General features: G+C 38.9%; 1 protein-coding gene and 1 non-coding gene across 3 annotated transcripts in view; both read right to left on the bottom strand.

The window, feature by feature from the left end:
- LRMDA (leucine rich melanocyte differentiation associated) overlaps positions 1 to 13,914 on the bottom strand; it is a 1,031,273-nt gene that overhangs the window by 173,327 nt on the left and 844,032 nt on the right. The window lies entirely within an intron of this gene.
- Positions 5,340 to 5,445, bottom strand: LOC125148501 (U6 spliceosomal RNA). The gene has a single exon (XR_007145585.1). It is a non-coding gene; the product is annotated as a U6 spliceosomal RNA (small nuclear RNA).

The following is a 13,914-nucleotide window of genomic DNA, read 5'->3' as shown; positions in this document are numbered from 1 at the left end:
AAATGGATTTGACCCCATCCATCACAATCTTGCCCCATTCACCAGGGGTGGGTCTAACACAGGTAGGCCAACCAAGCCCAAGATATGAACAGTTACTTTGTTTTCATTATCTTCCTTGCTGTATGCCATGCACACTATTCCTTGCTCAGGGACTGCCCCTCATTTGGAAATGGAGTCTGGAGATCCTCATGATTACACTCCCACCTGGATGGTTACTCCAAACAAACTTCCAAACCCTAATCTATCCCAATCCCCCTTCATTTTAGCCTAATTTTAACATGTTAACATTCTGTGCTCAACGAGGGCAGATACAAATGATTGCTAGGATTTCATTCAGGCAAATATTTAAGTGATAGCAAGCTTGAGGTGATTTTATTTCCACGGGTATCTGCATTTTAAAAAGCAGTACCCAGAGTCAGGAATGCCTTAGCCTATAGATAGATGAAGTTCAACTGTAAAGATGGGGCACCATGGAGTTTCAGGGTGGCAGTTCTTCCAGCATCCATCAAAAATGCCCTGGAAGAACCAGCTAAACCCCTATCAGCATACTTTTACCTCAAGTTTCCATCTGTCATGTAGGGATATAACCCTGACCTCACAGGATTATTATAATATGGGGACATAGTATGACCTCACAAGATTCTTGTGGGGATAAAACAACGTGGCTAGTAATTGGCCAATTGGTTTATAGCTCAGAAAACTATCAATTACTATGCAGAAGTGAGAGGTTTCTAGTGACTTCTGAGTTTTGCCTTTTATATAGGGAACCCACTTATCTACCTCCATTGGGGTCTAAAGAGATGAGAAATTTCCTGTGTAGTAAAACTATTTCAGTCAGGTAGGATTCTAACTTCCACCTCCACTACTTGTCGGGCTCAACTACAGATTAGTTATCCTAGCTCTAGTTTCTCAACCACCCACAAAAATATAGTCCCTATTTCTTGGATGGGCTGAAGAGAAACCACTTTTACCAATAGCGGCAGAGGTCATTTGGTACCTACTCACAAAGTTGTCATACCAATACCGTGTAACCCAATAACTGAGTCAAGAACGTGTTTCAAGAAGAAAGATAAAACTTGTCACTATTTCACTTTGAGTAAGACCTCCACTCCCAACCATAGGAAATCTTTATTTATTTATCTATTTTTATCTAAAGTGGGTTTCATAACCCTTCAAAGGCTGCTGTCTTCCTCTCGGGATATTAAGGCATAGTCTATACTTTCTTTCACTACTTTGCATTCTTAGTGTCCTTAGAATATTAGAAGTCTACTTGACTATACAAGTAAATAAATTATAGATATTTGGTGAACATTAAATTATGGGGAAATGAGGATTTCATAAGTTCTGATCAAAGTGTCACAGAAGGATGGATAGTACTGAAGAATATCATGGGACATTCACTTTATTTTACAGAGTGGGGAACTAAGGCCCTACCTTAAAGCTAAATGCTGGAGTTATGAGGCAAATCTGAAATGCCAATCTGTAGACGGTATATCTACTCTACCATATAGTGCCCATTCCCCTCTGTTGTGCATGCCATCAGCACTAATGCAATTAGGAAGTGCCCTTTCTTATAACTACCTTGTCTTGTCATTTTTCCCTAGGAAATAATAAATGTCTCATATCCCACTCATATGTTAGTCTTCTTCCTCCTTTCCCATGGTTTTCTCATATTTCCTCCTCAGGTTTCAGGTCAGTTCTGTGAACTAACAGGCCTTTAACTCAACACTTTTGCAATGACCAATTGAACTGATGAGTAAATGGCTGCTCAAGTACCTGTCACCAACACTGCTGTGGTCTGTTAGTGGAGATGATGCCAATGTTCTCTGTCATAAGATACAACCACACAATGACACTGGGGAAAATGGGGGTGTGGAGAACAGCTCTATGAGCCATCTTCAGGGTGTTCTATGGCCTACAGCCAGTGTGCATGGGCTGAGAGAGGAGAGAGAAGGGACCTCACCATGGGGATGGGAAGAATGCTGCCCTTTGACAATGCATCTCTGTGGTGGTGAGGCTGATGACAGCACACAGAGCATACAACTCTGGCTAGATACCAAACATCTGGGATTGAAACCAAGCAACCAAGTTGTTCAAATCAAAGAAAACCTAATCAACAAATATTTTCAATGCCTACTATGCGCATTCAGACAGCTGTGGTTAGAATGGATGACATTTGAGTCTTACTCAAGTCCCCAAAATTCCACTGCTCTCTGTTCCAGATGCCTGTTCTTATATTAATCAAATATTCATGTTTTGAATTGAGCATCTGTTGGCATATGTTGATGTACAGACAAAACCAAAAGTAATGAATTATTTCTCCAGTACATTAATGGTACTCTTTTCAAGCTCCCTAGAGTGAGGCTGGGGACAGCTTACCTCAAGCCACCAGCCATTTCTAAGATATCTGTCCCTCTTGCTAATGCCTGCTCTATCAGAATGCAGAGAAGTTAGGAGGGCCATGCTCCCTCCCATAGCTCCAGGGAGATATTCAGGTGAGGACACCACCAGAGGCAACATCTTTCTGAAATCACTGGTTGCCTCTAGGCTCCAAAGCACTCAATGCCAGGAGGGAACCCTGTGCATAATTTGGCATCTGTGGTGCTCCGAGAACAAAGGATATAATATCTCTTTGTTTCTGGACATCCTAAAGTTAAAATGACACCTTGGCTGACAATTATGATTCTGCATTCTTTTATAAATCATGTTTTTTTCTAAAAGAACTTAAGCGGGTGAATGAACATCCAGTTGCCTCTTTTCTGGCATTTCTCCTATGAGGAATGCCAGGGCCTTTACTAATATTACCACCAAGTATTGCAGTCATGAAATGAATAAAGCCAAGGGATTTGCTTTTAGCTCGCTTTAGGCCATTTACTGTTTTCATTCTTCAATAAGAAGAAACAGCCACTGAGGTGAAGATGGGAAGACCTCTCCATATGTGATGGCGGTCTCCGATTTTTCAATGTCCCCTAGCTGTTGTCAAATAGGCTTTGTACACACTTCAGTTAATACAATCACACTTGTCTTACTGGTTTGACAATGACTTCTAAGCTCCTCAGAGTTATCAGGTTCTTCCAGAGGCCTCACTGTCCCCCGCCCCCACCATGGCAATATGACACTGAGGACAAGGAGCTGCACAATAATTATGACAAGGAGTTTCTGAACAAAGAAGGAAGGAACCACTAAAGCCAGGCTTGCTCACAGCATTCCCAAAGGAAATTAGAGGTGATAGAATCACCCTGATTCTATCTGCACCCTGAGCTTTGTGACTCCCTTCTTAAAGGTATGAAATCAAAAACTCTATTGGCCACTTCCCTTTTAAACTTACCCTGAACACTGAGCTACTCAAGAAAAGTACATTAAAAAGTGCTTTTGTCAGGTACTTCAGCTTTAAACCTCTGTTCCTTCCCTCAGTACATGAATAAGTGGGGACAACCTATAGGAAAACTGAAAATTCCCATATCCAGGGACTATGCTGTTCTAGACAGTACTGTGGATGAATTAGAAAAAAGATGCCCCATTGGGTGGATGCACCTACTGACACATAGCTTGATGAGTGGAGCCTGAGTCAGATTTTGATTCTGCTGACTCACCTCCTTGATTTATGGAAATCTGGTAGTGCTTTCTCACCCTTAAACCCAAAATCTAAATCAGACTCTAAGTGGTCTATCTCCTCTCTTCTAAGCTCTGCCTGATCCTCCTTACTATATAAAGTCCCCCAGGCTCTATTCAAGAAGAAAGCTTCCAAAACAGCTTCATCAACAACAAAAGTTCCAACTTAAAAGTCCAAACTCCTTTTATAATCTCAACCCCATTCCGAGCCCAAGTAATAACCTCAGAGAGGAGAAAGTGTTCGGGAGAAGGGTGGACAGTATCCATACCTCCTCTTGCCTCTGTCTACACTAACTTTGTTGCTTGCACTCTCAACCTTGTTCTACCTTTCTTCTATGTCACTCTTTACTACACTAGTTCTCCACTAACTCAACTTTTGTTACCAACTTTGCTTGTCTGCCCCCAAATGGAAAGACAAAATTCCAAAGCCACAGTGCTTATACTCTCCCCATGCCAACTCCTCTGCGGAATTTTGTAACCCAAAGATGACCCTAGCCTACATGCTGGAATGTCTTTACCATCGAAGAACTATTTCTGCAAAAAATTTTGATGTTGTCATTTTCATTTAAAAAATAAGATGATAAAACACACACACAAGCCATTATTAGTAAAATGCCTGCAGATGATGGAGAGGAATGCATATCAATATATACACATGCATATAGATGAACAAGTGAGCACATGTGTATATGCCTACCCATGGAGGCCAAGACGAACCTTTCAACTGAAGAGCGTGATTAAATACTAAGGAAAATGACAGGAATCAAAAGTGATTTCAAATTTCTTCTAGCTTTTCCCTCCACTACTCACTCCAGAGTAAAAAAAGAAAAAAGAAAAAGAAAAAAATGAAAGTTTTCTCAGAATTCCATTTAAATTTGATACCTAAATTAGCTTCAAAAAGCAGTCACATGGGTGGCAGATATGCAGGGGTTACTAAGCAGAGGTCTCATTGTGGTATGAGAATGATTGCTAGCTAGTAAGGGGGATTTTCTAGTCCTCTTCTGGTATTGCTTAGCTAAATAAACTCTGACACCTCTGCCCCTCAGTGCTTGATATCTTAGATTCTTTCCAGTGTTTACTAGTGTTCTGTGGTTATATTACTTAAAAGTTACGTGGATATTTAGAATAATGACTACCATGTCCATGATAACCACCAATGCCACCACCCTTATCATCCTGACTTCTTTTCTTTCTAGAACAATTTAAAGTTGCCCAGTTACACCTGTACCTTAAGAGATGAACAAAAAATTGATTTCTCCTGTTTTCAAGGAAGAATAGAGATAGGGTTTTTAGTGACTTAGCCAATATATGTGGGTGGTGCTGATTTCAAACTTCACAAATGCCAAAGAGCCCAGTGCAAGACTGTCTCAAACTCTACTGATGGAAGACCCTTCTAATTGGGTTTCCACAGTAGCTGTCAAGGGTAATAATGGAAATTCCAAGAAAAACTTGATCTTCAGAGAGCTTGGGCTCTGCTTATGGTCCTGAGTTTGAGCCAGGAGCAGACTTTTCAAATGCTATTCCAAATACTCCCTAACCTAACAATTTGGGATGACATTCAGTGCTAACTCAGTGTGTCTTCCATTTCATGACAAGCGTGCATGCAACTGTTTATACTGCATATAATTTATGACGTTGGACATGTCATTCTTTCCTCTGCACAAAAAATTAAAGTCAGCTTCTCAACCCAAAGATATCTTGGATAAGAAGAAGGTCTATCTTTTTTTTTTAACATAGAATGTTTCATGAATTTGCATACCATCCTTGCACAGGAGCCATGCTAATCTTCTCTGTATAGTCCTATTTTATGATATATGCTGCTGAAGCAAGCATGAGGTCTATTTGAGAGACAGAACGATAAGTGGTAAAAATCACAGGTTTTGGAATCACACAGAGCAGCAATAACTTTAAATATCTACATTAAGAGAGGGTAGCACCTGAGCATACCCAGACATGTTTTGTTTGTATGGATTATTCTTCCCCTACACCATTGGATACAGTTGTTGGCACATAGATGTACTCAATAAATATTTATTGAACTAAATTAATTCATTCTCATATTGAACAAATTTACTTTCACTTAAAGGAGACTCCATAATCTTTAAGTAATCGGATACTGTGCTCTTTGCTATTTCTTTAAGGTAGAGTTCTGGGTTTGAGATATTGATGTCTTCATCCCACTTCATCCATAAAGCTTCCCTGACAACCTCAGTCTCCCCTACTCTCTTTTTTTCTGACTCCCTGTTATACTTATTCCAGGTTCCACTCACTTTGGCACATACATGATACCTTATCTTGCCATGTAAAATGTGTTTCATAAACACATCATCCTTCCTAAGAGCCTGTAAGTTCTTCAAGGGCAAAGGCCATGTTTGACATTTATTTTGTATGTCCCACAGCACACAACATAATATAGAGCCTGTAGCAGGCTCTGAACAAGTACCTGTTAAATTGAGTTGCATTTTAAGGACAGCATTCCATCGCCAGTGATGATTTTTGTTTAGAGAATTATCAAAAGGCTGTATTCACCACTCATTTCACCCAAATTAAGCCCATGGGTCTCTACACTTGAAGTGCTAGTTGGGAAGCAGAGGCTCAGAAAGCAGCTGCTTACTTTCAGCAAAGAAGAGATTGCATTTCAGCAACGGACTGCAGAATTTCACCTATTCGTCACTAGTGACTCCTGGCCAAACCCTTTGGTGTTATCAGGAATAAAAAGTAACCAAGAGACATGTCAAATATCAATTTCCAATTACTTTTCTGTAACACATTTCAGCCACTTGGGAAAACTCCCAAGAGATCTGTTGCCCCTTATCAGCTAAGATCAGGCTTACCTTTCAAACAGGTAACACTCGGCAGCACCCTGTACAGCCTCAATATTATAATGTCCTTCTCGGACACTCAGATTCTCTTGTGAAGTCTTCAATATTGGCTTACACTGTCACCGGAGATCTGGCCCAAATGCGGAAGGCCCCTGATATTATACCCTGAACCACAGGCACTGGAGTGAGATGAGAATAACTCTAACACCTGTGATGAACTACTGTCACTAAGGTTACTAAAGCTTAATTTGCATCCAGATGTTGAATGTGGGGCACAAAGACTTATGCAGGACTTTTGCACTGTCAACTCCAGCCAAAGAGGAAAGAAATAAGAGTCTCTAAAGTCTTAACTTTGATACTCAAAACACAGAACAGCATTTCTACCCTCCAGATCACAGAAAGCAGGCCACAAACTAATTGAAAAAATCTTTGGTATTAGGGATGTTAAAACTGAGGATCTGCAAAAAACCAGAAATCACATGTCCCCTTTATTACAAAGTAATGGGAAAGAATTTGGAAAAACCAGGAAACATCTCTGGGTTCATAAATCAGCCCAGTTGGAGGAAAACGCAAATGGCCAGCACCTGGAATGAGCCTTCATCTGGAGCGGGACAGCAGTCTAGGCTGTGCACTGTGATTAATGGCTTGAGTGAAAGGTCTCAGTTGAGGCTGAACAATTAACTTGTTCTCTCCACATCTCAGAACTCTCCACAGCATAACTATGTCTTCCCTGATTGTGCATATTTCCTAAAATGCAAGCCAGTCTGGGAAGCTTCGAACATGTCATCAGACTGTTTCTGACAGTCGGGAGAGCCCTGGTGTTTGACAGGACTACTTTCATCAAATCGTCTGTGTTGACTCTGCATGCATGTCTCAACCTTTCAGTTCTTTTTCAAGCTTAAGAACCATCTTAAATGAGGCAATGGCATTGGCCTCGATCTGTCGAAGAAAAAAAAAAAAAAAGTCCACAGCTCAGAGGATTGCAAATGGACAGCATATGGCCTGGCTTGTTTCTGGTCATTCCCAAAAAAGTTCTTAGGGAATTGAATGTCCGTGAGATTAATGGTTCCCTCCTGTCCTGTCTTTATCCTTTGGAATAGGTTTCTCTAATCTCTTTCAGACCCTCTAAAGCATTTACATCAAACCAATCATTCCTCCTAAATCTACAACCAAGACTCTGATAAGACCTACCAGAACCTAAGGAACTCTCCAAAGCTTCTTCCCTTTCTCCTAGAAGTCAATTTTTAGATGGGAAAGAGGTACCCCCAGAACCTCATTTTGCAAGTAGAAGTACCCAAGGAATCTGTTTTCCTCATTTCCAAGTTGTAATCAATTTTGCCTCATCTTCTTTTGTGACAAATGGATATACCAAAAGTGGATATCGCCCCACACATAGCAGGCCCCACACAATTACTTTTTTCAGTGAAGGCATCCTGTCTCCAGAAACATCAAAAACAACAATAGTATCAACATGGATGATGATGATAATAATAATAATAATAATAATAATAATAATAATAATAGAAGCAGGAGCAACACCAACAATAATATGCATGTAAGTATTTACTATGGGCCAGGAACTCTTTGAAATACTTCATTTATATCAACTCATATGATCCTCACAAAAACACTGCTAAGATAAGTGTTACTGTTAGACCCATTTTACAGAGTTAGAAGAGTCAAGTAACTTGCTAAAGGCCAAAAAGCCAGTAAGTGGCAAATCTAAGATAGAAACACAGGTCTCAGACTTAAGTTCTTCATACTATCCTATAAAATCCTATACTGCAACTAGGCTCTCTAGAGGTATTGGGCCCCACCCACGAATGCTGATGAGATTAGAGAAGCAACCCTTCTAGCATAGCACCCACTTAGGCATCAGGCTTGGTGAGTCCTGTTTCTGCTACCCCATGTGTAACCTCAAATGAGTTTGAGCCTCTGAGCCTTAGCTGTCCTCATCTGTAAAATCACTGATACTAAACCTGTCTTATAAAGTTTTTGTAAGAATTGGTGAGATAATGCATATGCAGGACCCAGCACAGTGCCTAAAACTGGTAGTTGCTTAATAATCATAGCTATGGTTATTACTAATCCGATTAGCTAATACTAACTAAAGCAACTGAAGAAGATGAGGCAGAAATGATCACAACTTGGAATGTAGATATGAAAAGGCAGACCAGTGTGGGGACCCCTAAGAGACTAGAATACTCAGATACTAAAAAGTACTGGTGAGAGATGGCTACCTTCCTGGTCTGACCCAATCTACAAAGCCTATAGGTTAGCTTACCTCCATGAAAGAAAAAAATCTAATTAAAAAAATTTGCTACATTGAGGAAAAACAAAAAGATGTCCAGACTGGGAGAATTCAAATATTCTCCCTGAAATTCCTGGTGAAAAAGCAAGACAGTGAGGCATCCTTCACAGCCTCATGTGGCTGCTCCAGCATCGAGCTTGGAGTTGCATCCTTCATTCTGCATTTCCTACATGCTCTTGCCGACCCCTGACACATCACATTCTTTGTATCAATAAGGACTGCTGCCAGAACACACTAAATTGCCTTTGACTACATTTAACTGATCTAGTATTTTTTTATGATTCTTTCTTGTTGTACCATTTTTCACTTTTGACTTTATAATTCTCTGCTGACTTTAAATAAAGCATTGCCAGACTACCCAAGGTGGTTTTTAATAGAGATTTAGGGGTGAGGTGGTGCTGTGGTTTGGATTCAGATTCTACTCCAGCAACAAGGGGAAATTAACTAGATGGTTTCATCTCAAGTGCCCATTTATACTCGGAATGGACAGAGAGTTTATCTTCTTCCAAGTCTTGTAATCATGACACTACAAAGTGATTTTCAAGAAATTAAAAATTAGGTAGCAATAGCTTCTCCACCACAAAACCACTACACAGTGTCCCTGTAAGCCCAGATGAGTGGGATATACAAAGACAGCAGGGAATCACTTGCTGAATGCCAGGGAAGCAGGGAGGAATTTAACCACACTCTGTCCTATGCCAAAGACAATGCTTGCTCTTCTCTAAGTTGGTGAACTCAAATGACCCTACACCAGCTATGTCAGCCTGCCTCCAGAGCTGCTTCCTCCCTCCTCTGTGCTGTCCCCAGTCCCCCCTGTCCCATTCTGCCCACAAGAAACACTGGAAGCCAGCTGGCCCTTAATCACTGGGAAAGGTGATCTGACTAACAAAGAAACTGAGTCAGATAAGCAATCCCCAACATTAACCTTTCTTTTTTAGAGATGAATAAGTTAACTATATCTTGAAAATTTTAAATTGGTAATTTCAGTACAATTTTGGCTTTGTCTTGCTTTTCGTTATCATGCAATGCTTGCTTCATTACAAAGGAATAGATATAACACATGTAAAGCATTCAGAACAAAAGTTTTTTAAATATCTATGTACCCATCACCAAGTTTACAAATAAATCTCTTTAGCTGTTCCTCTCAAATTAGATTTATTTGCCTCCACTTACCAACAGTGGTAAATGCAACCCTGAACTTTGAGTTTTTCATTCCATGGTTTTGCCACCTATGAAAAGACCCTTTTAAAATAGTGTTTTAACAGGCATTTTTAAACTTTATATAAATGATCTCACTCACTGAGTTTCCCAACTTACTAAAGTGTTACCCAACTTACTAAAAAAACTATTTGGTTGATTTTAATTTTTCAGTCTATTTTGTTTTCTTTTGTTTTGCCATTACAGACAATGGTATGAATATAGTTCATATTGATCTGAATGTGTTCAGTAGATTGTACTGGGTTAGTCTTCTAGGAAAAGAATTGCCAAATCTTAGGGTTTGCATATATTCAAATTCACGAGATAATAACAAATTTTGTTGCACAGTAGATATGCTAATTCATACTTCCACCAAAATAGCTTTTGAGTTTCCTTTGCTCTATAGCTTTGCCAGCACTTGGTATAGCCAGATTTTTAAATTTGCTGAGCCAGTAAGTACAAAATGTATCTAGGGGTTTTAACTGATATTTCCATATTTAATTTTTTTATAGATAATCACTGAGCGATTTTTAAATATATTGGAAAGAAATTCTTCATTCAAAATAACCATGAAATGCAGTGTTTATATAGAGTAGGTGTGATTCTATGGCTACACAGAAAGATACCATGTACATAGACATATAAGAATTAATATGCCTATTTCTCTATTTGCTACCACACTTATATTTCCAGCAGGAGTGGCAAGTTAGAGCCCAAAGGCCAAATCTGGCCCACTGCCTGCTTTTGTTAATATTTTTTTATGGGAACATAGCCATGCTTATTTACTTATGTATTACCTATGAATACTTTCATGCTACAATGACAGAGTTAAGTAGTCACAACAAAGACCACCTGGCCTGCAGAGCCTAAAATACTTACTATCTCGTCCTTTACAGTAAAAGTTTACTGACCTATGTCTTAGAGCATCTCTATTTGTAAGCATAGAACCTCATATTCAACATGTTTGCTCCAATCTGTTCCTCCCCAAATGCCATTCCTCATAAAATGGCTTTACCTTTCACAGTTATTCGGGCTAAAAACCTGATAGTCATCTCCTACTCTTCCCTCCCATTTACCACTTATAACCAATTGATGAATACCAACCAAGTATACAATCTTCTCTACACCCATGGCCAGGCCTTTGTTCAAGCCTTACATTGACTTAGGCAACCTTTCACCCGATGACCCAGTCCTTGATTTCCCCAAGTTTCACAGCACTTGTAACATTTTACCTCATTTACTTGTTTGACTTTCTGCCTGTTATCTCCACCTCAAATGTAAATTTTTTTAAGAGGAGCGCAGAGAGGACTTGGGAAAAAAGGTTCTTTGTTAGTATCATTTAATGTAGTGATCATCAAAGTGTTGTATGTGGAAGAATCATCGGAAGAGCTCATTAAAAATAACAGATGCCAGGGTGTCACCCCAGACCCACTGAATCAGAATCCCTGGAAGTAGGTCCTCAAGCATCTCTGCCTGATGGATGTTCCTGGGAAATTCTTATGTAGGCTTGAGAAGCACATATGCAATTGAAGCTTCCTGAACAACACACCCCCTTTGTTCTATCCCACTCTACCACACTGTCCGTGATGGGTAGCTAACACTACATAAAATTCCCCCACCCCTTTGCTTGGATACCATAGGTTCCCTAAGTTTCTCTACCCTCCTTCAGTGGCCCAGAAGAATCCTGATTTGAGAAGATAATTTTTTCCCTTTACTTAGGGCTGAATTCTGATATTCAATCTCTGTTTTTCATTGCATTGAGTGTATTCCTGGTTAATGATAGGGTCTACCCCCTACAGTGAGCAACTTCACTGCTCAGCATATAAAAAAAATAAGAATCTCCTGTTGTAACTTAGTACTGCTTCCTTGTATATACCATACTGCCTAGTACCTGCCTAAGGGAAAAGGCATGTAAACATTTGCACAATGTATATAAGAATTTTTTTTTTAATTTTTACTACCCTCTTCATTTTCAACATATTACAGATCATTTAATATGTAAAAAACAAATGTTAATAGAAGGGTTAGACCAACGACAATACCAATAAGATGCTGTTAGTATTTATTAGAGATTTTTCTTATTAGACTTAATTTTTTCCTAAATTGCATGTGACCCATTATCATTATGCTTGGTGGATAATATAACAAAACAAAATTACCAGTCCATTTTACTCAAGGAGAAAGCCTAAGCTTCCTTGGGTTTTATAACACCAAGCATAGCACAAATTTAAGAAATTTTTCCAGTGCTGCACTCAGTGATTTTTAGGGGTCTATTTTCCCCAGAGGCATGTAAGTACTAAAATTGCATTGGATTGCGTTTTGCTCTCAGCGGGTGAGAAAGTGCATAGTCAATGGGTTATTTGCCATTCTTTATTTCCATTTTATGCAGTCACACGGAGGTATCTCTCAGGTGGTTGTTGAAGTTTACTAGACACTCAGGAGCCATCTTGTGCTTTCTCTAAATGACATTTATAATCTATAACCAAAGGGGTTGTCTATGAAGCCATTGGTGCAGTATACCTAAACTCTGCTTATGTTAATTCAGGTTACAGAGATCAGATCTTTTGCTATGAGGTTCCAATAGGCGGGAAATTGCATCATGTATCTAAACAATATCTATAGGTCTATGAACAGACATACAAGGTGTGATTTTGGTGCTGATAAAGACAGAATATCTGAAATCAGTATATAGGGGGATAAAGGCTTTCAGAACATGCAGATTAATTAATAACAAAGGGGCCATGCAAAAATCACACAAGTGATCTTGCTATACCATTATGTATCTGTAATAAAAGCACTAAATTCTGTAAATGCAGTATAAGTCTGCCTTCTTTCAACTGGATATCTCCAATTAACCATCATTTTTGTGCTTCACCAGTGCTCTGATAATTGATGCTCTTAACAGAATTCCTGAAATACTGAAGAAGCCAGAAGTGCTTTCTTGAATCATCAAGAAAAATTAAAATTCATTGAGTGTAGTTCTATTGTTAAGCGTATTTTATTGGCGGGGGGGGGGGGCATCTTGGAACAGAGGGAAGAACACAGACCTCAGTATTAGACCTGGTTTTGAACCTCACAAAGGATACTTATTAGCCCTGGGATCTTGGGTAAACTACATAATATCTCTCTAAGCTTCAATTTCCTCATATATAAAATGGGGATAATATCCAGCTTCAGAAGATAACCAAGATTAAATGAAACCACGAACATATGTAAAATACCAGCACAGTGCCTGGCTCTAAAGAAATCACTCAATAAATAGTACTATTATTAATGCTGATGTCTTCCTTCCCATTTTCAGTACATCAGTGAGCAATGCAATATATGCATGTACCTCTTTCCTTTTTTCTATCTTTTTATTTACCAGAATATTTCATTCATATGAATATCCCATCCTGCAACGGTGAAAGAGTATAGAAAGTCTACCATGGATTCTCAGCACTGGGTTATTTAAATTTGAAGAAACAAAGGACGTTTTCAAAGAAACTAGTATTTTTTTTATCATGGTCCTTGGGTAAACAAAGTTTCAAAGTCTCCACGATGGTTCCAAATCACCCAAAGCTTCTACCCTCTTCAGATCTTTTATTATTTTTACTAACACTATTTTGTAAATAATATACTAGCATATTTTAATAAAAATTCAGATACTGAGAAAGCTAATCCTTGTGACCCTTCTTCTACTCTTTGTCACACCACTCTGGATATTCCCTGAAAGTAACCATTTTAGGGGTTTTATGACCATCTTTCCAAAATTATTTCTATGCATTTGTACCCACACACGTGTTTCTGTGTGTGCACGCAAGAGATTTTGTGGTTTTAAATACATAAACACATAGTGCACAAATGTTTTATACTCAAATGTTTTTGCTCAAAAATATGTTCTGAAGTCATTCTGTGTTGGTATCTTATTTACCTTACCTTATTTTTAATTTACCTTAATTTTTTAAAAACTGCCCTATAGCAATCAATATC

Source organism: Prionailurus viverrinus, chromosome D2 (genome assembly GCF_022837055.1).
Source record: "Prionailurus viverrinus isolate Anna chromosome D2, UM_Priviv_1.0, whole genome shotgun sequence".
Classification (NCBI taxonomy): Eukaryota; Metazoa; Chordata; class Mammalia; order Carnivora; family Felidae; genus Prionailurus; species Prionailurus viverrinus.
Note: the sequence above shows the minus strand (reverse complement) of the source record. Positions and strands in the feature narration are given on the sequence as shown.